The sequence below is a fragment of the Artemia franciscana genome, chromosome 18 (assembly GCF_032884065.1).
Source record: "Artemia franciscana chromosome 18, ASM3288406v1, whole genome shotgun sequence".
Taxonomy (NCBI): domain Eukaryota; kingdom Metazoa; phylum Arthropoda; class Branchiopoda; order Anostraca; family Artemiidae; genus Artemia; species Artemia franciscana.
The window spans coordinates 5,704,786-5,716,611 of record NC_088880.1 but is presented as its reverse complement, the minus strand read 5'-3'; positions in this window follow the sequence as shown (position 1 = coordinate 5,716,611).

The window sequence follows — 11,826 nt, the reverse complement described above, 5'->3', positions numbered from 1 at the left end:
TAAAAAAAAACTAGTTTTTTTTACTGAAAGTAAGGAGCGACATTAAAACTTCAACGAACAGAAATTACTCCGTATATGAAATGGGTTGTCTTCTCCTCAACGCCTCGCTCTTTACACTAAAGTTTTTAATTGTTTTAAAAATTAGAACTCTGGCAAAGAGTCAAACTTTTACGTAAAGAGCAAGGGATTGCGGAGGGGACAGCCTATTTCATATACGGAGTAATTTCTGTTCGGTTTAAGTTTTAATGTCGCTCTTTACTTTCAGTTAAAAAAAACTACTTTTTTATTTAATTTCTGAGGGTTTTTAATTAATGCATGTTTGATTTTGGCTCTCCACACATAAATTATTAAAATGAAATTTGCATATTAATTCTTTTTTTGGATAAATGGCTTGCTTTTAGTTTTGATCAGATGATTTTGAGAAATAAGGTGTGGGGAAGGAGGCCTAGTTGCCCTCAAATTTTTCGGTTACTTAAAAAGGCAACTAGAATCTTTAATTTTTAACTAACGTTTTCATTAGTAAAAAATATTCGTAACTTGAGAATTAGCTTACGTAACAAACTTTTATATTCTTATATTTTTATTATGTATATGAGGGGGTTTGTCCCCTCGTTAATACCTCGCTCTTTACACTAAATCTTAAGTTTCGTCCCAATTCCTTAAGAATGACCCCTGAATCAGAAAGGGGGTAGAATAAATAGTTGAAATTACTAAAAATACTTAAGAATAAAGAGCGAGGTATTTATAACCTCCTAAATACCTCGCTCTTTATACTAAAGTATTTTTAGAACCCCTCATATGCTTAATAATCTCTGTTCGTTTTAAGTTTTAATGCTACTCCTTACTTTCAATTGAAAAAGCTTTTTCATGTTTATTTTTTTATTTTTTGTATAGTAATGCTAGAAAATCCCACGCCCTTTTCATTGAATTTCTCTTCCCCCCGAAACACATTCCTCCAAGAAAAGATCCTCCCACATAGCCCTCTCCCTCAACCCCAAACCAAAAAAATCCTCCTGAAATCGTCTGTACACTTCCCAATAACCATTACTGTATGTAAACACTGATCAAAGTTTTTTAACTTGCAGCCCCTCCCCCAGGAACTGTGGGGGAGTAAGCCATCCACAAAGACATATTTATTACAGTTTTAGCCTATGCGGAACAAAATGGCTATTTTAAAATTTTGATCCGTTGACTTTGGGGAAAAGTGAGCGTGGGAGGGGGCCTAAGCACCCTCCATTTTTTTTGGTCATTTAAAAAGGGCACTAAAACTTTTCATTTCCGTTATAATGAGCCTTCTTGCAACATTCTAGGACCACTTGGTCGATACGATGACCCCTGGAAAAAAAAACAAAAAAAAAACAAATAAACACGCACCCGTGATCTGTCTTCTGGCAAAAAATACGAAATCGCACATTTGTGTATATAGGAGCTTGAAAATTTTGCTGTAGGGTTCTCTGATACGCTGAATGCGACGGTGTGATTTTTGCTAAGATCCTATGACTTTTAGGGGGTGTTTTCCCCTAAAATAAGGCAAATTTTCTCAGGCTCGTAACTTTTGATGACAAAGTCTAAATTTGATAAAACATATATATTTAAAATAAGTATGAAAATCAGATTCTTTTGATGTTACCACGAACTGTTTAATGCTACTCACTTTAGAGGGAAGATTGAAGCACAGAGAAGAAGGAGGCCTAGTCCAATATTTTGTGCTAATAGACTGTAAGTAAGTAGCGATGCGGCTCAATAGTAGCCGAAATTCCAAGAAACAGAGTATTGATAGCAATAGATACATAAAATAAACCGAATCATTAGGCTGATTCAAATTATATAAGATTCATTAGATTTAGTGTCACCCGTTAAAAGCTACAAGCCTGAGAAGAGTCATTGAATTTTCGTAAAAGGGGAGGAGGAAACCCTCCAAAAATCAAATGATCTTAATGGAAATTATGCCGTCATATTCAGCAAAACAGAGAACCTCACAGTAGCCGTTTCAATTTAATATGTACAAAAATGTGGAATTTTGAATTTTTTTTTTTCTGCTAGAAGAAAGATAACGAATTTTTTGAACTTTTTTCCCCAGGGGAAACTTTATTGAGCCATTGATCTTAGGAGATCAGGAGAGGGATTATTTGATCGAATACCGAAAGGTCAAGTGTCCTTTTCAATTTACCAAAAACATTGGAGCGCAGCTAGTCTCCCTCTCACTCCCTTTTTTTTCACTCCCCTATTTTTCGGGGGTGGGGGATTTTACAGCATGGAAGGGAGGAGTGTGCTTTGTTTGAATATCTTTCCATGGGGGATTTTTTTGTGAGAATAGGGAATATTCCATGGAGGGGGAGCTGAATTTTCTGGCAATATTTTAAAAACTATCAGTTGCAAAACAAGTTTTGCAACTGAAAGTAGGGAGCAAAAAACTTGAAACAAACAGAAATCATATGTATGTGAGGGGTTTACCCCCTTTTCAATACCTCACTCTTTACACTAAATTGTTTTTACAACTTCTTGTTCTAATTAAATGGCCCTCGCGTTTCAGGATTCATTCGTAGATAATTGTGTCAAACTTTAGCGCAAAGAGCAAGGTATTAAGAAGGGGGCAATCTCCCTCGTATAGGTAATAAGTTCTGTTTTGTTTAAGTTTTAATAATGCTCCTTGCTTTCATTTGAAACAGTTTTTTTTTATTTAATCTCAACTAAGGAGGATATATTTAACCTTGAAAGATTTGATGTATTATTTGAAGGATTTTTAGTTTGCCTAAAACAAAGGTTTACTTATTTTTTGAAATTTTTATTTTCTCTTTCTATGTAGCTCATTGAAAATTTCCCTTCATCCTCATGAAGAAAAAATGCTAATTTAATTCTTATTATTACAGATGCTAATATAAGGTTTGTTTTCTATTTGAGATGTGACCTAATTAGCAGATCCAAGGATGACTATGTCTCTTTCTTAGGCATCCCTTCTTTATAAGATTAAATAATAAAAAAAAAAGTTTTTTAACTGAAAGCAAGGAGCGGCATTAAAACTTAAAACGAACAGAAATTACTCCGTATATGAAATGGGTTGTCCCCTCCGCAATCCCTCGCTCTTTACGCTAAAGCTTTTAATTGTTTTATAAAGTAGAATTGTGGCAAAGAGTCAAACTTTAGCGGAAAGAGCGAGGGATTGCGGAGGGGACAACCCATTTCATATACGGAGTAATTTCTGTTCGTTTTCAGTTTTAATGCCGCTCCTTACTTTCAGTTAAAAAAAACTAATTTTTTTTAATTTAATTTTTGATCGTTTTTGAATTAATGCATGTTTGATTTTGGCTCTCCGCACATAAATTATTAAAATGAAATTTGTATATTAATTCTTTTTTTGGCTAAATGGCTTTCTCTTAGTTTTGATCAGACGATTTTGAGAAATAAGGGGTGGGGAAGGAGGCCTAGTTGCCCTCCAATTTCTCGGTTACTTAAAAATCAAACTAGAACTTTCAATTTTTAACGAACTTTTTATTAGTAAAAAATATACGTAACTTAAGAATTAACTTACGTACAGGGACGTACGCGGGAATTTTTTTTCGGGGGGGGGGGCCAAAACCTTCGAAACAGCAGATATAAAGTAGCACTTTTTGTTTAGTAATGCAAAAAATAGGTATATCGTAAAATACAGATCCTGTAGTATTGTAGCGGATGGGGGGGGGAAGAAGACTAAAGCCTCAACAGTATTTTTTAGGCTCAGGTTATGTTCATAGCGATTTAGAACCAGTGATTAATCTATTATATTCCACTGAAAGGGAAATATTAGGGTTAACAGTGCAATATGGATTCTGTGGGGGGGTAGTTCTTTTATCGCAAAAACGTAGATTTTAATGAAAAACGATAGTTTCCAAAATTGATCCATTAAAAGCTGTACTTTATCCTGAAAAGGGGGGATAAACGCCCTAATATGAAGGATAATTCTATTTTGTTGTGGAAAGCAAACTCTCTTTACGAAAAAAAAAAAAAAAAAACAGTACAATTGCTAATTACTTCAAAGAGGGTAAAAAGTTAGACAGAAAATGGGTTAATAATTGGGCAGTGACTTGACCGGATAATGGGATGCTGTAAAATCCCCCAAAAAAGGCTTCCCACATGTATCTAGATTCTTAATAAATGTCCTACTTTTGCCAGAAATCCCAAGAAACCATGGGGAAATTAAACGTTTCACAAGGTTTCGGGGGGGGGGGAGCCCGAAGGCCCACACCCTGTGTACGTGCCAGCTTACGTAACATACTTTTATATTCTCATATTTTTATTATGTATACGAAGTGATTTGTACCCTCATCAATACCTCGCTCTTTACACTAAATCGTAAGTTTTGTCCCAATTCTTTAAGAATGATAGAAAGGCCGTAGAATAAATAGTTGAAATTACTAAAAATACTTCAGCATGAAGAGCGAGGTATTCATCTCTTCCTAAATACCTTGCTCTTTATGCTAAAGTATTTTTAGAACCCCTCATATGCGTAATAATCTCTGTTCGTTTTACGTTTCAATGCTACTCCTTACTTTCAATTGAAAAAACGTTTTCATGTTTATTTTTTCTTTGTTTTTTTATAGTAATGTTAGAAAATCCTGCGCCACTAGAACTTTTCATTTCCGTTAGAATGAGCCCTCTCGCAACATTCTAGGACAACTGGGTCGATACGATCACCTCTGGGGAAAAAAACAAATATACACGCATCCATGATCTGCCTTCTGGCAAAAAATACAAAATTCCACATTTTTGTAGATGGGAGCTTGAAACTTCTACAGTAACAGAAACTTCTACTCTCTGATACGCCGAATCTGATGGTGTGATTTTCGTTAAGATTCTGTGACTTTTAGAAGGTGTTTCCCCCTATTTTCTAGAATAACACAAATTTTCTCACGCTCGTAACTTTTAATGGGTAAGACTGAACTTGATGGAACTTATATATTTAAATCAGAATTAAAATGGACTTCTTTTGATGTAGCTCTTGGTATCAAAATTCTATTTTTTAGAGTTTTGTTTACTATTGAGCCGGGTACTATTGAGTCATGGCTATTTATAACCTCCCTCTCAACATTTCCTGAAAGTAGTCACTAGTAGATATACTAGGAGTTGTAAGCAGTGGCAGTAACAGTCACAAGTTGTCGTGGTTGGAAGTGTTTAAAGGCGCTGGTGTAACTAGTCACGTTAACAGCTGCAGTGGTAGCAGTAGTCATAGTAGTGGGTCTAAAAGTTTCAAGGTAATAACCCTACCTATTTCTAAGATATTGCAGATACGACTTAATGATAACATGGATGCGCATACTTTATTTTGATTTGCCTAAGCCGACCCATCAACATTCCCCGAAATTTTCGTGTCTACATACCTTGTGGGTTGGGGGATCATCGCCAGGGGGTAGGCATGGTGTCAGTTTATCACTCGTGAGTAGAAGAGTCATCCTTGGCCTGTGTCAGAAATTTTGATCGTGTTCCAAGCCTGTTGCCTTTGGTTGGTATGAACTTGCCTGATCTTGAATAAGTCAAGAAAGGCACTTCAACGAACAGAATTCTGTTCCCAAGCCAGATTCAAGCTTTTTTGAAAGAAGAGATTTTAGCCGTAATAAATATTTCTAGGCATTTCTGAGTTCTTTCTGAGTTCTGAGTTTTTTATTTAACATTAAAATCCATAAACAAAAAATTACTTCAAGACAATCTCCCCCTTAAGGCTCCATGGCCGGGAAAGAACAGGGGAGAAAAAAAAATACCAACAACAAAAAATATAAACAAAAACCAAAAAACAAAATTGAGTCGCCCACCTTAATAATCTCCAAAAAAATGATTTCACCAACTCAATTAAATATCCAACTCAATCCAGAGACATCAACTCCAAGGGAAACCGGAATAAAAAATAAAGAGACAAAACAACAAATAAAAACAAAAAAACAACAAACAAACAAAATTATTTACTAGCTAGAAAATCTCTAACATAATTTTTGAACATACCAAACGAGAGGCAGTTTCGTACGAACTCTGGGAGCGTGTTCCAGATCCTGTTGCAAGCTGTCAGAGGGTTGAAGTCAGACCTCACTGACGGTGTGTGAAGAGCCAGTAAATTGTTGGAAGTGCGGAGATGATAAGTCGATTGATCAGAAACAAAAGATATATTATTACATAGGACAGCAGGAAGATGGCCGTGCAACTGTATAAAAAAAGAAAAAAAATAGATATAGATATTAAATATAGGCAAAGTTTGGCCATGTAGTTAATAAACATCTTTAGTTTAGGGTTCAACTGGAGTCATTCATTGAATTTTAACTTGAGACTGCTTTTGAAATGACCAAGAACATCGATTTATATGATTCAGTGGGAGCATTGTGTTGGAAAAGTTAGAAGAACAGTTCTGTTTTGTTTGCAGAAATAAATCTTGGATCAAGGTGACTATCGTGGCTATCAAACACAAGGGAATCAATATTATCCTTTGAAGACCGAGAATGCGGTCTGAAGACCGTAAGTGTTTTAAGGGCAACAAAAAAGTTTCTCTATTCTTCCAGCTTGACAGATATGCAAACATAAGGGACCAAGAAGGATCTCTTTGCACGAACTCAGGCTGAACTCAGGTTGATCTCCCCATTGTATTAATGGGGTAAATCAATATCATATTATCTCTAGGTTCATTAGAGATGGTTTCTTTCACCTGTTTAACTCCTGTATGTGCCACATCTCTTGGCAGTTTCATAATTGTAGGGCTGCCACTCTCACCAATATTCCTTATGTTGTGAATCGGTGCCTGCCATAGACATCAATCAGATTATCAATAGAATTTAAAACAAATAATAAGCTCATACCATTTGCCTTGGCTCAGCTAGTGTGCTCAGGTAAACTCTTTAGTTTTTCTTATTACCGTATCAATATTTGCTTCAGCATGATCATCCCTACACTTCTTACATCTATCTCTTTTGTTTCAGATAATCATAAAGGGGTTTTTTCTTAATTGTGAAGCTAGACATTGGGTCTCTGATAGATACGACTCCCTTCTAAATGTTCTCGAACAGCCTCTCTCACATTCCTCTGATGTGAACCGTGGTCTTCAAGCGTCTTTCGTGTGTAATTTCTGGGCATTTCTAAGAAACTACGGTCGTTAGTAAATGCAAATAAATAATTGTCTACTCTTACCAATCTTGGGTTGAATTGGACACTGTCTGGCTAATCCCGAAAAAAAAAGTGTCTTGATCAACCCTCCCATCACAATCTGAATGATAAAACCTTCCTGACCAAGAGCATTAAGGATAATATAGGTAGCGCTGCTATTTCTCGATTCTATATTGAAAAGGATATTTAAAAAACAAGTGAAAAAGTTTCCAGTATCATAATTACGGCTAAGCACGCATATTTTCAAATTCAAAAATTTAAAAAAAAATTCAAATTTTCTTAAGGAATGTAAAAAAAAATTGAAAAAATTAACCAATCTAAAACAACTTTTGCAATTTAAATTTTGAAAGGCTGAATCAAACGAATAGAAATTCTTCGTTGAGAATCGAAGGCTAGATGTCATTCTTACCAATTTCTGCAGAATTTAGCGCCGACGGGCGTCGGAGTAATTGAGTAAGATTTAGTATTGACCTCCCCTATGGTTGATAATAAATCATTTGTATTAAAATGCAAAGGAAATTCGGATCTTTAGAAAGCCAAGAGGGCAGAACGCATATTCAGGTGTGTCACAGTTTTTGTTCGTCCTAAGGCTTACTTGATTATTCATTCTGTTTTTATTTGTTTTAGGATTGATCTATTGTGGTATCTGTCATCTTTTTGTCTGATACTATTATTTATTTAAAGTTCTGCTCGTTTTAAGTTTAAATTAATGCATGACTGTATAATCTTAGATTCTAACAAGGCTCTTTACTTTTCTTTGAAGAAGGTTTTTAAAATTTTATCTTATACAATTGGAACTACTAGTACTAATAGTAATACTAATAACTCACCACAGCACCAAGCCGCCTGAGGCCAGCACAGTTATCAGGCTCCTTTTCATTTTTTAAAAGGGGAAGAACCTAGTAATTTTAGGAGAACCCTAGTTAAACCCCTGAATGAAAAAGTTAATAAGAGAGAGTGTGGTAATTATAGAGGCATTGGCCTGATTCCTATAGGTAGCAGATTACTTAGTACGATGATACTTTTTAGACTTAAGGATGCTGTAGACAAATTTATAAGAGAAGGACAGTACTGCTTCAGAGCAGAGAGCTTCAGCGAATGTCTTATCCTTTTATCATATACCAGACAAATACATTAAAGGATTAGTGTTATGTACGAGAATAACACTGCTGTGATTAAGGTAGGAAAGGAGGTTAGTAGCTGGTTTTGAATTAAATCAGGAGTAGAGCAGGGTTGGGTTCTATCCCCCTTTATACAGATCATTTGGATGATCTTTGTCTTAAGGAGCACAGAAAAGGTAAGGGAAGAACATGAATAAATAGATTGGGATACAGGAGGAGCATGCGTCACTGTATTAGCCTTAGGCGTCCTGGTGCTTGTTGAGTTGTTAATAGTAGTAGTAAGACTTATTATCTAAATTTCTAGTGTCACATATCAACGCAAAGACATGTTAGATTATTTCCTTATCATAAAATTCAATCTAACCCCATGTACATATCCGGCAAGTTATGATCCTGACAAAACAAATTATGGGTCTATTTTTGGGTTTTATGAAAAGAATTCTTGTAATAATCAGGTCCTCATACACGGGATGGACGTAGCAGACTTTAACTGCAGAGAAGGGAAGAATCTCCGAGATCTCTCCGAGATCTCTAATTGTGTCTAACAATGCGAGATCTCTAATACCTCCGAGATCTCTAATTATACTCATGGTTATTGGGTCGATGTATAATAAAAGTAAATAATAAAAGCAATAAATAAAAGTAATATAATAAAAGTAGTATGTAAACATAAAAGTAAATATGAGTAAAGAAAGACAAAATTTATAAATGAAGCAGACAAACGTGACTACGGCTGGTAGAAGGAAAAGACAAACTAAAATGACACGGATATTTCGCTTGCATAAAGCAAGGCGTATTCAACGCTAAGAACAAAGAAAAACAATCTTAAATAACCTATAAAACCAATAACTAAATAAAATCTAAAACCAAGAAATAAAAAAATAATATCTGTATTTACAATTAATACTGCTGCAATTGAGTACCACAGAAGTTAGTTACAGTTGCTTCAATGAGAGGAATGAAGCGACTGCACAAACAGTAGAAGAAAAAAAAATAATATGAAAGTAATTAATTTGCAGTTGAATATTCCTTTGTTAGCTTCCGCTGCTGCAATTCTCCTTGGTTTTTATTTTACCTAGTCCCCTGGTGATTCTGTATATTTTCGAGCAAAATTTTTTCCTTCTTTCTTTATCATGAGATTTTTTTTTCTCTTTGTTTTTGTCATGGCCGGCCAATTTCGCTTTTGGTCTTTCAGATTTAAATATTAGAATGATAAAAGCTATTTCTTTCAAAAAAAATATTTAAATACTGTATTTTAAACAAAAATTATAAATTTAGTTCAATCACAAAAAAGGACATTAAAAGACAAAAAGCAGCTGGAATCAGTGTCTATCTTTTCTATTTGAACAACAAGTTTAATTGATGAAATCAATGTAGGCCAGGCAAATAGATAAAATATTGGATACGTTGTCAAAATTAAACTTGTTAAGGATACTAAAAACAACAACAAAATTAACCACAAATATTTCTGTTATTTCGAACTATGCACAAAACCTACTATTAAGAGTGAATATATCTGAGTACAACCCTTGTTCCTAACAAACTCACCCTTGTTGAATAAACCCAAAGCATAAAAAAAGGTCTATAAGTATAAAATAGGATCATCTGGCATAAATATACACAAGTTAAAATCCGCTTATTTTGACCTAGCTCTAGATTAAGCCTCATTTAGGCTTGAACCCCTACATTATCCATTACACTACATATGTAAATACTTCAACAAAGTTATTAATTATTCCACAAATAGGGATACCACTTCGAGGAAAAAAGCCTATGGCTCAGATTTAAGTATCTTTTTTTTAATTGCAAACAATCCATCCTCAAATTCATTAAAATGTTCTAAATATTTGTCACAAACCTTCTCCTCAATCACTACCAATGAAAAAGTTTAATGGCTATAAAATTGTAAACTTTATTCTTTTCAGTATTAAATAAAAAAAAAAACAAGTTTTTTTAACTGAAAGTAAGGAGCGACATTAAAACTTAAAACGACCAGAAATTACTTCGTATATGAAAGATTCCTCATCAACGCCTCGCTCTTTACGCTAAAGTTTGACTCTTTCTCTCAATTCTTCTTTTTAAAACAGTAAAAAACTATATCGTAAAGAGCGGGGCGTTGATGAGGAAGCAGCCTCTTTATATACGAAGTAATTTCTGGTCGTTTTAAGTTTTAATGTCGCTCCTTAATTTCAGTTAAAAAAACTTGGTTTTTTTAATTAATTTCTGGACGTTTTTGAATCAATGCATGTTTTGATTTTGGCTCTCCGCAGAGGAATAATTAAAACAAAATTTGCATTTTTTTTTTGGCTAAATGGCTTTCTCATAATTTTGATCGAATGATTTTGAGAAAAAAAGAGCGGGGGAGGAAGCCTAGTTGCCCTCCGATTTTTTGGTTAATTAAAAAGGCAACTAGAATTTTTAATTTTTTACGAATATTTTTATTAGTAAAAGATTTACGTAACTTATAAATTAGCTTACGTAAAGAACTTTTGTATTCTCATATTTTTATTACATATATGAGGGGTTCCCCCCTTGTCAGATCCTCGCTCTTTACACTAAAGCTTAAATTTTGTCCCAATTCATTAAGAATGACCCCAGAATCACAAAAGCCGTAGAATAAATAGTTGAAATTACTAAAAATACTTTAGCGTAAAGAGCGAGGTATTAGGAGGAAGTGAGCCCCTCAAATGGGTAATAATTTCTGTTTGTTTTAAGTTTTAATGCTGCTCCTTACTTCCAGCTGAAAGAACTTTTTCATATTTACTTTTTCATTTTTTTTTTAATAATGCTAGTAAATCCTGCTCTCCCTTCATGGAGATTTTCTTCTCCCATGACAAACTATCGATGGAAAGTTCCCCCAGCATATCCCCCTCTTCTCAACCCTTCCCCCAACCAAAAAATCCTCCTGAAAACGCCTGTACACTTCCCAATAACCATTACTATATGTAAGCACTGGTCAAAGTTTGTAACTTGTTGCCCCTCCCACGGGGACTGTGGGGGAGTAAGTCGTCCCCAAAGACATAGTTATAAGGTTTTTCGACTACACTGAATAAAATGGCTATCTCAGAATTTTGATCCGTTGACTTTGGTAAAATAATTAGCGTGGGAGGGGGCCTAGGTGCCCTCCAATTTTTTGGGTCACTTAAAAAGGGCACTAGAACTTTTCATTTCCGTTAGAATGAGCCCTCTTGCAATATTCTAGGACAACTGGGTCGATACGATCACCCCTGGAAAAAAAAAAAAAAAAAAAAAAAAAAAAAAAAAAAAAAAAAAAAAAAAAAAAAAAAAAAAAAAAACAAAAACAAATAAACACGCATCCGTGATCTGCCTTCTGGCAAAAAATACAAAATTCCACATTTTTGTAGATAGGAGCTTGAAACTTCTACAGTAGGGTTCTCTGATACGCTGAATCTGATGGTGTGATTTTCGTCAAGATTCTATGACTTCTAGGGGGCGTTTCCCCCTATTTTCTAAAATAACGCAAATTTTCTCAGGCTCGTAGCTTTTGATGGGTAAGACTACACTTGATGAAACTTATATATTTAAAATCAGCATTAAAATGCGATTCTTTTGATGTATGTATTGGTAT